This window comes from Pelodiscus sinensis, chromosome 12 (assembly GCF_049634645.1).
Source record: "Pelodiscus sinensis isolate JC-2024 chromosome 12, ASM4963464v1, whole genome shotgun sequence".
NCBI lineage: Eukaryota > Metazoa > Chordata > Testudines > Trionychidae > Pelodiscus > Pelodiscus sinensis.
The window spans coordinates 19,394,593-19,409,374 of record NC_134722.1 but is presented as its reverse complement, the minus strand read 5'-3'; the positions used below and the strand labels follow the sequence as shown (position 1 = coordinate 19,409,374).

The following is a 14,782-nucleotide window of genomic DNA, read 5'->3' as shown; positions in this document are numbered from 1 at the left end:
ACAGAAGGCCAGAGCAGCCCCAGCTGAGGAGGGTCCTGGCCATGGAGGGACCTTGTGGCTGCAGCAGTGCTGGGAGGTGGGCTGGGTGGCAGTCCTTGAGTTAAAACTGTTAACCATTTTAACATCCCTAGTGCATACTGGGTCTGCCAGAAGAAGATTCCCCCCACTTTAACAATGTTTCTGTTTGCCTGTATTTATGAACATGGTAAGTTACCAAAATGGAATTAGGATGTAATATAGAGCATATTAAATAGCCTTGCATAGGGACATTTCAAACATAGCTGCATAGATTTATTCAGAAATCTACCTGCACAAGCAACATCCGATTTAACAGTTATTCCACTTACAGGGAATCGGGCTGTTTTTTTCCTAAATAGTACTTACTTTATCTGAAAATGTTGCTATAGAATGAAAGAATTTAAGGCTGAAAAGCATCTCCAGATCATCTAATCTGATCTCTATAAATCATAGTCTACCAGCACCCCCACACTCTGCCAATGACATTGAACATGATGGGTGTGTATATTATTCATTGAACTAGGTTCTTTTCATAGACTTTGCAGAGGCACAAGTCCTAAAGACTAAGTAAACTAATATTTTTGGGAATTATTTTAACAATATAACAGGGATTAATGCTCTCACAGAGAAGTGAAGCATTGTTTACTATGGTAAGAACAACATACATATTGTGCAGGCAATGAAAGAATTTCAAACCACAAAAATGGACAGTTATGTTATTAACCAGTCTTGCCTACTTCTCCCCAGATCAGTTATGCAATGTAGTTGTCATTAAAATGGATGACTATTTTCATTTTATATGAGTACCTCCGCATGACTAGTAAGCAATTCACCAGATTTTATGAGACTGCTGGCTTTCCATCTGTCCCAAGAGATGAATGCACACAAAAGGCTATTAGTGCACTGCTGCATAATGAGGTGAGTTTGAGGAATCTCATATCATTTCACTCTCTCAGTATGCAGATCATGTATTGTGCCAGGTGCAGAATCAATGATGTCCTTGCCCAGGGTCCAGGATAATGTTATTTGTCATCATAAAGACTATGGAGACCCTTGGGAACTGGTAGAAACCCATTTGAGGCAGAACATGTATAGGGCCTGCAGTATTTGATGTGCATTTGTTTTGGCACTGACTAAGAATTCTTGTTCCCTATATGCTCTTGAATGATTTATCATAATTCCTTATTCCAGAAGATTTCTCTGAAGTGATCCGCAAATTGGATTAGAACACTCTAAAGGATGGAGTAAGCATTATTATTCAAAGCAGTGCAGGGTCTCCCTGCTCCTACAGCTCTTAATTTCACATGCAAATCGGTCAGCACAAAGGATGCTGCATGAGAATGCTGAAGAAAGGTACTGAAGGCTCCTTAAAGGGAGTACCGGCTAGGAAGAGAGTGTAAAGAGGAGAAAACCCTCTGTTTTGGAAGGAGAGTAGAAAAGGGAGTGTTAGGCGAAGGCAGGGGTGCTGAGAGAGAGAAGAGGGGACCTATGGTGGTTTGGCTTTGCTGGGACTAAACCCAGCTGCGGAGTATTTTGAAGTTCATTACTTAGCATAGCCCCAACCCAAAGTGATCCTTATTCTCTATTTGTGACTTCATCCTTCACTTTGTAGTAACGAATATCATGTCACACAGAGGATTTTGACCTCTTGCATGGAGCTAGTGGCATGACCAAGGGATCACTTAAAAATTCTACTCTCAGATATGTATCCAAGAGTGGACCACAAACAGCTGAGAGTAGAAATAACTCAGGAGGAAGTAACCAAATGTTTTGTTAATGCACATATCATTAAACAGATCAGCAGAACTTTTGTTTCTGGTACTGAATACTTTCACTTGATGCTCTATATTATTCATACTGTCACATAGCTCTTTGTGTTTTGTTGATTCAGAGGATTCCATTTTTAAAATCAGCAAGTTCAAGGGACCTGTGACTAATGTGATTTCTTGCCTTGGAAAACATTGTAGGAAAAAAGTAGTGAGTAATACAAGATTTACATTTTGGCCACAAGCGTTTTGATGACAGTGGCCAAATGCCATCAAACTCCAGGCTGTGTATTCACGGTCAAATTATTCTGCACCTCTACCCGTCTCATTCGATCACTCTGGAACAAAAGAGCTGTACTCTATGCACACTAAAAACAGAAAGTAAGCAATGTTCTCTTGCTGAATCGTTCATCAGAAGTGATAAGGTAAGGAAAAGTTATTGTTAGTCAAAATGCTAGTAACTTGTTGGATAAGGACAGAGATAGAGAAATATGACAGTAACCTAACAAGAGGGAGCAAAATTGCAAGGAATATGTTATCCTCTATATGCTGAAAACAGAAAAGGTAGTTGGGAATGATCTAGCAATTTAGGTCCACTGATCCGTGAAGAAGGCCTCACCCCATTTGGAGATTCACTTTGGTTCCTGAAGGCTGGTATTTAGTTGAAATACTGAAACAATTGGAGCCTTTTGCTTTCTTTCTCCTTAACACAAGCCCTTGTTTCAAAATGCACACCACTTAACAGAACATTAGACATTGCTGACTTCCTGCATGTGTTCTCTTTCAGGATCTCCAGCTGTTTCCAACCAAGTCTCAAAATGCAGTGACTTGGGAAACTTTCTGTTCTGGGGAGACCATTGATGTGAGCAGTGTGTTTTTTGTTTAAAAAAAAAAAAAAAAAAGGTGCCAGTACTCCAGGGGAAAAGTTGTTGAGCTCTGACTGGAGGTGCCGGTGCTGCATACCAGGCAGTACTGTCACAAAAAAAGCACTGGATGTAAGGCATAATGGGTCTCCATTCTATATGTCCCAATAATCTTTCTTATTCTGGTGTTTCCCTATTCTGGTGTGTCCTGAGGCTTGTTCATTAGTTAGGAAGGTATATGCTGATTTATCTAAACCTTTATTAGGGTTTTAGTTCAGTTATAGCTGGGAGGTGGATTGAGGCTCTGTCCAGTAGAATCTCTAAACGTTGACCATCTCTTTTCCTTTACCCAACCTTCCATCTAAAGGCCTCATTGCCCATACAACAGCCATGAAATACTACTCTGAGACCACTGTAACTGTGCAGGATGACTTTTTCCACTATGTGTCAGAAGTATTTTAGTAAAATAGTGTTAGAAATAATAAAGATCTATATCTATATGGATTTGCCTGGCTTGACTGTTATTAATAGGACCCTCATGGGAATATTGCAAACCATTTTCTGTTCTTGCTGCAGTGAATATTGTTTGTGTTTCAGAAATGATCTAAGGTTTGTGCCTTCCCCTGGTAAATGCTGCTGTACAGGGAGGTATTCAATATTAGCTAGAGTTGTTGCTAAATGTCAAGAGTTTGTACAAGCCAAAGCAGAATAAGGTCCACTCTGCACAAATGTAATAATGTGTAAGAAGCTATATAGAATACAACAGAATGAAATGTATTGCAAAGCTTTTATTGCTCATCCTGTTTCCAAAGGGAGACAGCCCTGAAGGGTGGGGAGACTTCCCAGCATGGTTTAGTGTGGAACACGGACTGTGTACTTGATCAAGGAAAAAAAATCTCAACACATAGGCCTGCCGCTGGTGGGGAGGATGGGGGAACCAAAGGGATAGATGTCCCAAGGCCTGGTGATTCCAAAAGGCCTGCATTCGTGGCTAGCAGGCCCTTTAAATTGCTGCTAGAGCCTGTGGTGTTCTCTGGATGTCTCTGAGGGCTGCTTGGGGTGTGTGTGTATGTGCATCACATTACAGGCAGTTCTGATCCCAGCCCTGCCCCTTACTGGAGCACAGAGCTGGGCCACCTCCACCTTGCTCAGGGGCCCAACATGTCTGTTGGTCCCCTGTCAACACCCCAAGACCTGAGTTCAATAATAACCATATTTATTTAAATAAAACTACAAAGGAACGGTCTTTATAGCATGAAAAGTTGTAACTCATTCATTCAACAAAGGCTTAGTGAATAGAAGTGTAATCTGCCCCCTAGTGCAAAGGTGCTGTCTCAGCCACAGTGCCTGCTGCTGTGCCACATCTGGAGTATGGGTCTGCAAACAACCACAGCATTTGGAAAGTTCTTGCTCCGCTCCAGATCCAAACCCAAGCTTTGTTCAGAATGTGGGTTTGCTCTCTGACTCTGAAGGATTGCTAGCTGCATTTCTTGTGATTAGGAGGTAATTGTTACTACCTTTGATTAATGTGAGAATCTGTGGTCAGTCTTTATGCCCTGGCCTGGTTTTTTTGTTGTACATTTCTTATGTAACTGACGCATTTGTCTTGATTTAGAAAAATCAAAGATGAGACCATATAGGGAAAGTGGAACAATTCACAACCTCTCTAAGTTAGGTCAGCACGAGGGAAATGATGCAGCATATTACGGCAGGAAACTTACTCAATTCCTTCTTCTTGAGATTTTAGTCCTCTTGAGTACAATTACTGGAAGACGGAACTGTACAAATCCAAAGACACAAGTTGGACCTATCTGGTCCAGCACTCTAGGGACCTTACCAGGGTTTTTGCCATACCAGGGGAGGTCATTTCTGGCCCCCTTGTCACAGGCCCTACAGCCCGGTTCTGCTTCTGGCTTGGCTGCCAGCTCCCCCCTGCCATAGGCCCAGCTGGGCTCATGGCCACAGCTGGACTCCCCAGCTGCTGGCCTCTGTGCTGGCTCCTCTTCTGCTGCTGGCCCCACAGGCAGCCCACTGCCCTGCCAGGGCATGTTGGCATGCCATTTGCCCTGCTGCCAGCCCGGCTGGACTCTTGCAGCAGGGCTCCTGGTCGCCGGTCCTCCTACAGCCAGCCCGACTGGGCTCCTGGCCTCCACAGGGCTCCTGCCACCAGCGCTCCATTGGGATTCTCTAGTCTAGGAACAAACATGGTCCTGCCAGATCTTGGATGTTGCTGGACCATAGTCGCGGTTTAGAGAAGTTCAACCTTTACTAGCAAACTCTAGTGGCTACTCTGGCTGCAGAGGTACAGAGCCACTATATCTGTTAAACAGAACACTTTGTTTCCATACAACATTGTAATGATTAGTCATCTTCCCAAAGGGAAACTATGTAAGAGTTCCTCCCCTTCCATTAATATCCATAGTGGGTGAGTCTGTTTCGTGGTGTTTAGAGGTATATTAACCCTATGCTGGCTCTCTGTAGAGGTATTTGTTGATCTTTCACAGGAAAGATAAAACACCCACAGAACTAATGGGTAATGGAATGTGTATCTATTTGCTGCAGGTTTGGGCCCTATATACCACAGTTGCACAAAGCTAAGCACATGTCAGTAGGTCAGAGTTTTATTTTTGACAGAATTGTTTTTTCCTAAAAGCAGATAGAAATAAACCCAATCTCACATCTTATTAGTAATAGGGCACCCTTTGTGCTCCTAGAACACTTTCAAAGCACAAGCTGCAGGTGAGTAGCATTGGGAGGGGCAGCAGTATGATGGCAGTGGCAAGGTAAAGTCAAGCACCCCCTCCAAACTCTACGTGTAGCAGGAACGCCCTTCCCCAGCTTTACTGGAGCAGAGACAATAGGCTCGGGCTTGCTATGCAGACACCACCTCTCTACAGACTAGTGAGCTTCCTTTGACATCAGGAGCTGCTGTTCTAAACTCTCCATGTGCAAAGGGGATGGAGATTTGTTCAGAGGGTGTGGCTGAACTGAGGAGGGAGAAGGACTCAAGGATTTGGGGCTCAAGATGTTGGGATGGCCAAGAGTTATGTTGCAAGGGAAGGACTGGCGGGTGTTGGGTCAAATAATAGTTTGTTTTGATTTTTAGTAGTCTTGTCTTTAAACCTATAATAATAATAAAAAAAAAGATTTTGCTTTTGAATCTGGTCTGGAACCCATACTGTACAGAAGGGTTTGCATGCAGGGTTTAGATTCCAAATACCTACCAGAAATTCAAATGGGATCAGATTCTGCTTTGGCCCCTGTTTAGCTGGAGTGTGACTTTGCAACTACGCTACCCATTTGAGACCATGGTGCTATGGCAGCACAATACCTTTGATAATACTGGCCTGTGAATGAGCTGACTTTAAATGGTGCATCTCTGGTAACAATACTTTTCTCTATCCTCCAAAGTAGCAAGCTTTCCCCTGCAAGTGGAATGTTTCTGTCCTTTCAAATGTAGTATTAATCATACTTTTACCTAGTAGTCCTAACTTTTGAGAGCATTTGCCACACAAATATATCTGTTCTGAGCTTTGTTCCTTAGTGCAGCTACTGTTTTCTGTTACTGAAACTCTCATGTGAATTGAAGTGACTCAGCAGCCTGATTGCAGAAAGTTGACTTTTTTCTCCAAATTATTTTTCACAATAACTTATTGTGTCCCATATATACTAGGGAATGCTAAATTCACGCTGTGCCTGAAATGGACATTAAATAACAGCAACTGCCTTTCAGTGGAATCAGCCACAAGACAAAACATGGTGTGTGTATATGTATCTTTCCAGCTCATTGACTTTCATGAGTTTCATGGAATTTGGACTTATGCAGGGTCTGGTGTTGAATGTTTCCTGAGAACTTTTAGTTCAAGTGAATGTTTAGGGGAATTAAGGATGCACAACACTTTAGAGGGTCAGGCCCAAAATACCATATCTGCCTGCCATATTGATATTTCATGCAATAAAATAAGCTCCAGAAGATAGTAACATATTCTTGAAAGTATGTCACAGGGCTCTGAAAAATGTGTTAAAAAAACCCATACATCCCTCAATTTGCCTGGTTTCATGCTTTGTTACAAATTTGAACAAGCTTGCTATAAGGTATATTTAAAGCTCACAATCTGGTTGAGTAAACATAAGGTCAGTGAATGGGCCAATTTATGTTTTTGCCTTGAAGCTGTAGCCTTTAATGGAAAACTTAGCAGTTTTTTATGGGATTTGAGTTTGGGGATTTGAACAAACCCCAAACTCAAAGCAGAAATTGGGATATGAGTGGGTTGTGAAATTCAGAAACAAAAGAAAATGTTAATGGAAACCCCCTGATAACTGAAATATTTTAGTTGTATGCAGCCTTAACCATGGCATTGTTCCTTTCCGTGTTTCCACTACAATACCAAGAATTCTGGAAGTACGTTTCCCAGTAGTATTTTTGAGAATGGATCTCAGAACTATAAAACTGCTCACATAAGGTGAAATGGTGGCTTCAGATCACCATGACTTGTGACCGTCATTATGGTGGGTCCTTGTGTTTTGATGTTGGTAGTAAATATGACACTAAACCAGTTCTCCCAGACTTGATCGCTCCAAAACGTTGTCGTCATTTCAAATCTAAATCCAGAATTGAGGTAAGCAAACAGCTGCTATCTTTGTAGTAGGCCACACTTGTATCCCTGCATCTGAGTGAAGTCAAGGTCTGTTTGGAATCCAGATCTAAATCCAAATTCTTGGAAGGATTTTCAAAGGCGTAAATAGGAGGTAAGCATCCAGCTTCCAATGAAAGTCAGTGTGTCTTGGGTGCCCGTCCGCTTTTTGTGCCTTGCAAATCTCCCTCCTCCCCCTATTTCTTGGGCACATCTCTAGTTTGCACAAATAATGACTGACACATAACAGTGCAAAAAGGAAATTAATTCTACCAACATATGTGCTCAGCAATTGGGGCTCCTCTCATTTTAAACATACTGGAATGAAGAGTGAAAAGTACTTTGTGCACCTTTTTAAAATGCTTTCCTCCAACACAAAATATTTCCAGTTCACACATCTCATGAAAGACATTTTTCCCCACTTGTCATTAGAGTTTGAATCTATCTAAATTAAGCTCCAAAGTGATCTGGAATGTGGATACACTTACATTAGAAACAAAAATGATGTATAAATGGTAAAACTTTAGACTAATCCTTTTTGAAAACCCAACCACCACTATTTGCTTGATTTTAAACCCCATCTTGCAGACAAGAAATAGTTTATTTTTTCTATTTTTCACTGGAAAAGGAAGATTTGTTTTCTTTTAAATATTATTTTATGTTTATATAGCCAAGCTCAGCAAAAGCTACAATCATATGAGCTTCCAAGGCAGAAATTATACAAGTCCCTTCACATATATCCTGTTTTTAATTACTCTATTCTACTTCAACAAAAGCAGGATATGAGGCAAACATATTATTTTGACAAATACCTTCATAACCGTTAACTGTTTGTGAAACACCTTCTGCTTAAGCATGTTCAGTACTGAGCCCTGCATCTAGCCCTATAGAAAAATCACAATTTTAATATTTAATATTTAAGATCGGAGAACTATTCACAAAAGCAGCCTATTCCACATTTTTTTTTCTTGAATTTCACATTCTTTCCTGTAGCATGGCATGCAGCACGGTGAGGTATAGTCCTCCCTGACTATAATTCCAACAGACACAAAGATGCATTGATTCCACTCTTATTCATAAACATTTGTGTCTTTGCAAGTTGCATGGAAAAATACAACTGAGGGACCTGCTACTATAACTATAAACATTATAGTTATAACAACATAAAAGCTCTGTCAGCGGTTTTCCTGTTTCAAGGCCCTCTCCATAAAGTAACTTACCAAAAAACTAGTAAGTTTGGAGAGCTGAGAGCCAGAAGCTTCTACTTCCAGACCAACAGATGATTGTAGGGATTAGGTATAATTAAATGGAACTTAGAACATCAAGGGTAACATTTTCAGAAGCACCTGAGTCCCATTTTTAAAAGTTGCCCAGGAACTTAGGCCCCAAAATCTCATTGAAAGTCAATGGGGACTTATATTCCTATTTGCCTGAGTCCCTTTTGAAGCTTTAAATCACTTATAAGTGATTTAAAGTGCCTTGTCTTTACACATATGTAGTTCCAGCTATGTGAAATCTGCATAGAGTTGCCTTTTGAACATGAGAGCTCTAACTTTTTGGTTCTTAGCTCCAATAGCAGTAATATTCCTTTCACAATTTTAAGTAGGTAAGAATACCCAAGGAACTCTGCAACCTTGAGCCAATGTATTTATGTCTGAAGGAAGCCAGATATAACATAGCATACATTTTTTCCAATGACAAACTAGTAAGCCTATTACTGTCTGCACTGCAGCTGAAAGGTCCCCAGATACATTTTGTAGTATTGATTCTGTTATTATGTCTCCTTGTAAAAGCCCAGTGACAGCATATCCTGGTATCTCAGCTTGCATCATGAACCACAGGTATAAAAAAGATATATTTCTTCAAGTCTAAATACTCCTTACAGTGTGAGAGTATTTTTCTGTAGCCTCAGAGAACCTGATTTTAATTTCATGCCAGTGTAAACTAATAGTATCTCCACTGATGCCAATAGAATTATGCCCAAGTTACAGCAGGATCACCTTAGAGGATGCTGCAAAGATATCTAATGACAGAATATTAAGTAAATAGTCCATCTCAGAACTTTAAACAGAAATCAAAGCAATAAAAGCCCTTAAAATTTACTTGAAAAGAGAAAGAGTACTCCACTGTCCCTTACCTGTTACACAAGAGGCGGTGAAGCTTTACTTTTATCCAAAGTTAGACAAACTAAATCAAAAGTATCCAGAAATCTACACAGCACTACTCAGAGTGAAGAACAAGTAACAAAAAAATCAGTTTTCATTGTCATTAAGCAATTCTGGGAGTGTTCAGCTTTCCAATCTCCAAGGTTCCCCAGCTGGGAGTCAGCCTTTTCCCATCCTGCATGCCAGCATCCTGTTATTGTTCCAAACCTTAGTAATGCCAATGACAGAAAAGAGTGGAGGAAACCAGATAAACTTAGGCTTATTATTACTATGCTTACCTTTTCAGAGGGACAACAAATAAGTATCTGAATAAAGGGAAATGGACTCTACCAGAAATACAAACCAGTGCTGGTGCTTAATATGTTTAGTACTAAACAGTTTAAAACAATCCCAGAATGAATACTTAGTATGGTTTATTTTCAAATGTTTTGTGTTCAAATGGAACAAGATTCTTCAATATTTTAGTAAGTCAAAGCCATCAGGATTTGTACACCAGAAACAATGATGAATGAAGTGCTCATCAGTCAGTTGGGAGTTCCCATAAACTTCCACTACTTCCCTTGGTGCAGAATTGATGAGTTTGCTAGTGGCATGAAAAAATATTTAGTAGATTGGTGTATACTGAAATTTTGGAAAATAAACATGAGTCAAATTCTGCTCTTGACAACAGCAGTATAGATTTGAAGCAACTGTGGTTCACACCGGTATGTTTGAGAGCACAATTTGGTTGCATGTCTTCAATTTAGGGCATGATTCTCCTCTGCCTTGCACTTTGTATATTCATTTCCACCTGTACAGGAAGGACACAGAAATGCTGCTGTTCGGATTTAGTTGCAAAGCACTAAAGAGACCTCAAAATTTAAGAAAAAAACTCTAATGGGAAAACTTTTGAATTAAATTGTTGCATTGCAATTTTTAAAGCTGATGAATATTTAGGGAGAGGGAAGGGGGAAAGTTAAACATTCCAAGTTGAGTGGTTGCAATTATGCTTGTGGACCTGATTTATTCTTCTGTTGCAGTCCAATGGGAGTTTCCCAGGTTTAGACCACAGTGAGTTTAATGGGCATTGCACCCATGAAAGTTAAGGTAGTTCAGTGTGAGAAGCAGATGGGTCTTCATAGAGCTCACATAGGCCTCGTCTACACTAACCCCCACTGTCGATCTAATCTACGTGAATTCAGCTATGCAAATAGCATAGCTAAAGTCAACATACTTACCACAGTGTCTTGTGTGCAGTAAGGTCAGCAGGGGCTACTCTGCCATTGACACCAACTACTCTTCTCATCCTGGTGGAGTATTGGCATCGACTGGGGAGCACTCGGAGATCAATTTATTTAACCAGACACAATAAATTAACAGCCAGTAAATCAATTGCTGTAGTGTCGATGCCCAGCGTAGTGGATACAAGTCCATAGAATATTTGTGCTCTGTTCTGGGACAGCAACATATACTTTAATTTCTCCTCCTACCCTAAATGCAAAGAAGAAAATGTAGACCCGCTATTTCTTTTACCCTGCAAGCCAGAGAGGAATTACTTTATTAAATAATTCAGGAGCAACTCTGAGAAGCATGAGATTAAAAAGAGACCAATGTCTGAGGTCTTACAGGTATGTTATAATAAATGTAGCCAAATGTGCAACATATTTTATAGAAGACTTTAAATAATAACATCCTGCAGTGAAATACTCGCTTGCCCCTATGCTTCATCACAATTTAGCAAAGGTAATGGGATTGATTTTTCCAGTTTTCTAGAAGACTGGTCTTTGGTTACATTATTTCACATTTTTATGACATGCAGTGGCAAAGATGAATAGCTCTTTTAAAATTTTGATACATTAATTATTCAGGAAGGTTAAGCACCTAATGAGCGGATATTTTTCAAAGTCTTCTTTAAGGAGACTGATTATAATTAGGTTTCCTCATAAGAAAATAAGCAGTTTCTATTTCACTGCTGAGTGAAGAGGAGAAGGAGAGATGGGGAGGATGTTAACTGCAGTTCACTGGAAAACAGTCATCTGCAGATGATGCAGCTTAGGCAATAGACTCTGGTACCCAGAGCAGATGACAGTTGTAGCTAGTGTTTATATTTGCAAATAACTCTATTTTTTGGATTGACAGAATGATCTTTGTTTAACAAAGGATGGTTGCTTAAAACATAATAATGTCGTCTTTACAGGTAATTTCTAGTCCAAGTTTTGCCAAATCCATATAGTCATAATCAACTTCTGTCTCACTTAAAGCCTTTATTCAGAGTCTACAGAAGTCAATGGGAATATTTCCTTTGCCTATAGTGGGCATTGGAGGAGTCCAATAGTGACAATTTGGCCACATCTCAGAGAAGCTATTTTAGCTGCCCTTTCTTCCCATATGTATGCAGGGACTACAAACCAATATTTTCCTTCGGATCCTATAGAAATTAATGGAGAATTGTCTGCCTCAGCATTCTGAAGGATAGTGGGAAAAATCAAAACCAAGTAACACTATTTTTCTATTAGCATTTAGAGTCTAAAAACCTTATTAAATTTCCACTGACCCTTTTCTCACTCTATAGATTTTATCTCTATGGAACCCTATAGGATTTAAAACATTATTATGAGGTAATTTGAGCTTGGATATTTTAGGATAAACTATCTTTGGATACTTAACCAAAACCAGACAATCTCCTAAACTTTCAGGAACTTAGTCTTTCTCACAGTTGTGCTTTCTGGGCAATAAACTCCAGAGGCATCTAATTAAAGTGGATTTTCAGGGGTGTTGAACACTTGGGCTACGTCTACACTGGCCCCTTTTCCGGAAGGGGCATGTAAATTTCACCAGTCGTCGTAGGGAAATCCGCGGGGGATTTAAATATCCCCCGCGGCATTTAAATAAAAATGTCCGCCGCTTTTTTCCGGCTTTTTTAAAAGCCGGAAAAGAGCGTCTACACTGGCCCTGATCCTCCGGAAAAAGCGCCCTTTTCCGGAGGCTCTTATTCCTACTTCAAGTTTGAATCCATTGCCTCTTGTCTTGCCCTCTTTGGCCAGAGCAAACAACTTTCCTTCATCTTTTTTTTTTTTTTTATGGCAGCCTTTCAAGTATATGAAACACTGCTATCATGTCCCCACCAATCTCCTCTTTCCCAAACTAAACATACCCAGCTCCTTCTGTCTTTGCTCACTTCCATCCCTTTGATCAGCTTTATTGCTCTCCTCTGGATACTTTCCAGTTTCTCTACATCCTTTCCAGACAGCTGTGACCAACACTGGAAACTCCAGCTGAGGCCTCATTAGCATCTCATGTATCCTATCACCCATGAGAGGTGGGTAATGAAGGCAAGAGAAGGAATGTCCTACCCAAACTGACATAGGTAACTCCACCCATGCTCCACCCCAGGTTAGGACCCTTCCTTACCTGAATGCTGCAACCTGCTCTTTGCCCAGTGCTGGGGCTGGTGGCTAGAAGGAAGCGGGACACCTGGGTGTCGGGTCTGACAGTGTAGCCCATGCTTCCTGTCTGCCTGGTGCTCTGGCACTGGGAAGGCTGATGCAGCCAGGCAGCTACACAGCTAATAGCTCTGGGGCCAGAAAGGCTGGGTGTATGGCTACCCTGAGCTGGGAAGACTGGGGCTGTGTGGCAGCCTGGCCACCTGGCCACCCAGTGCTCTGGGTCCTGGAAGGTAGGCACTGTGCATCTGCCTGGTGCCTCAGGGTTGGGAAGACTGGGACACCTGGAGCTTTGGGGTCAGATAGGCTGGGAGTACAGAGAAAGGGCCAGCAGCTACAATGCCCAGCAACCTGGCACTTCATGCCACCCACCTTGGTAGCCAGCGAGCAGCCACAATGGAGAACTTGGGGAGCATGGGGCAAGGGTCAGTGGCTGTAGTGGGGGCTGTGTGGGCTCTAGCGGGCATGGAAGGGGCTGGGCTTGCCTCTCCAAGCCAGCTGTTCACCCACCATCCATGCTATCACCTTCTGTGATTTGCATGATTTGCCTCTGTTAATGCAATCCAAAATTGCATATGGTTGGTATGCTTTTACTGAGGTACCAAACTTTAAGCAGACAAGTTCAAAACTGTAGACCTCTGTGTTTAAACAGAAAAACTTTCTAGAAGTAGATGGGAATGTGTAGACAGTGCATGGAATCCTCAGTGAGTAATGTGATCCATTCAGAGTGGAGGAGAATTAGAAGATGGAAGGGCTCAGAGGACTCAGACTTTGTGCCAATAAAAGATGCTGAACTAGTCACTAAGGACCCATGGCAGTTGTCTGCAACTGTAAATCTCTTCTACCTGAAGGAGCATTCAGCCTTTTCCACTGATGACATATCTCTTCAACATTTGTTCCACAACACATTTTTCAGTTAACTGGAGCCAGTTTTTTCACCCTGACAGCTTTGCTCCCTTCCTAGTCTTTGCCCCTTGGATGTTCAGCAGCTGCTCTGCATGCTGTTTTTGTGTTAGTTTAGTGCCATCTGGTTGAGAGCAGCACCTCCTTCTATCACGAGCTAAGGTTTCAGACTCATCCTTGTGTTAGATGCTGACATATATGCAGACAATCTGAATTCTTTACTCTTGTAAAGTAAACAGTCTTTTTACTGGACTGGAAAAATTTCCAGTTTTATTGTTGAGAGCTGTTTGTCTTATCCAGCACTGTTTAAACTTGGCATTTGCATAATGCCTAATAAAGTATATATGAGCTTGTTAATGAGAATAACACATTACAGTGGCTTGTAATTGCTCTCCCATTTAATATAATAAATACAGTCAGTCTGCTCCTGCATCACTTTCATAATGTAAATTAGGTATAATCTCATCACAATCAATGGAGTTACCTGTGTAAAATCAATATGGAATCCAAATACAGTATTGTGTTTTTTTAAATGTGCAAGATTGCATTTTATATTTCAAGTACTGGGCAGCTTGTTTAGTTTATTATTAATTACATTTATTGTGATAGTGCATGAAGACCAACGTGGGGAGGAGGGGGAGCAGACTGGCTGGCTGGGATACTGGGCAGGGTGGAGGAGGGGCTCCATGCTGGCGGAAGGGGTGGATCTGGGAACAGCCAGACCTTAGTGCTGCCTGGAATGTGTGGTGTGATTTAAAGGGTCCGAGCAGCTGCCATTGCTCCTGCCATAGTGACAGTGGTGGCCGGGGGCCCTTTAAATTGGTGGGCCCAGTGCAACTGCCTCTTTTGCTCCTTCTGTCGGTGGGCCAGAAGCCAACTCACAGTGAGGACACAGTAGACACTTTACAAACACAGGCTACATTTCCAGTTGGAGCATGGGGTGTGATTCCCAACTGACACAGATATACTGTCCCTTTGTTCTCATCAAGCTAGCAGGCTGAAAGTAGAACT

The 14,782-nt window shown here is 41.4% G+C and overlaps 1 protein-coding gene and 1 long non-coding RNA gene across 3 annotated transcripts in view; one reads left to right on the top strand and one right to left on the bottom strand.

Annotated features, from left to right (window-relative positions):
* The window catches only part of CDH5 (cadherin 5), a 47,129-nt gene extending 37,530 nt beyond the window's left edge, over positions 1-9,599 (bottom strand). Inside the window, exon 1 of one of the 2 annotated variants that reach the window (XM_006130538.4) lies at positions 9,419-9,599. The gene's annotated coding sequence lies outside the window, so the exon portion shown is untranslated. The remainder of the gene's footprint in view (positions 1-9,418) is intronic. The other variant, XM_006130537.4, reaches the window with a different exon arrangement.
* LOC112547007 (uncharacterized) overlaps positions 1-14,782 on the top strand; it is a 251,419-nt gene that overhangs the window by 109,239 nt on the left and 127,398 nt on the right. The gene's annotated exons all lie outside the window — the stretch shown is intronic.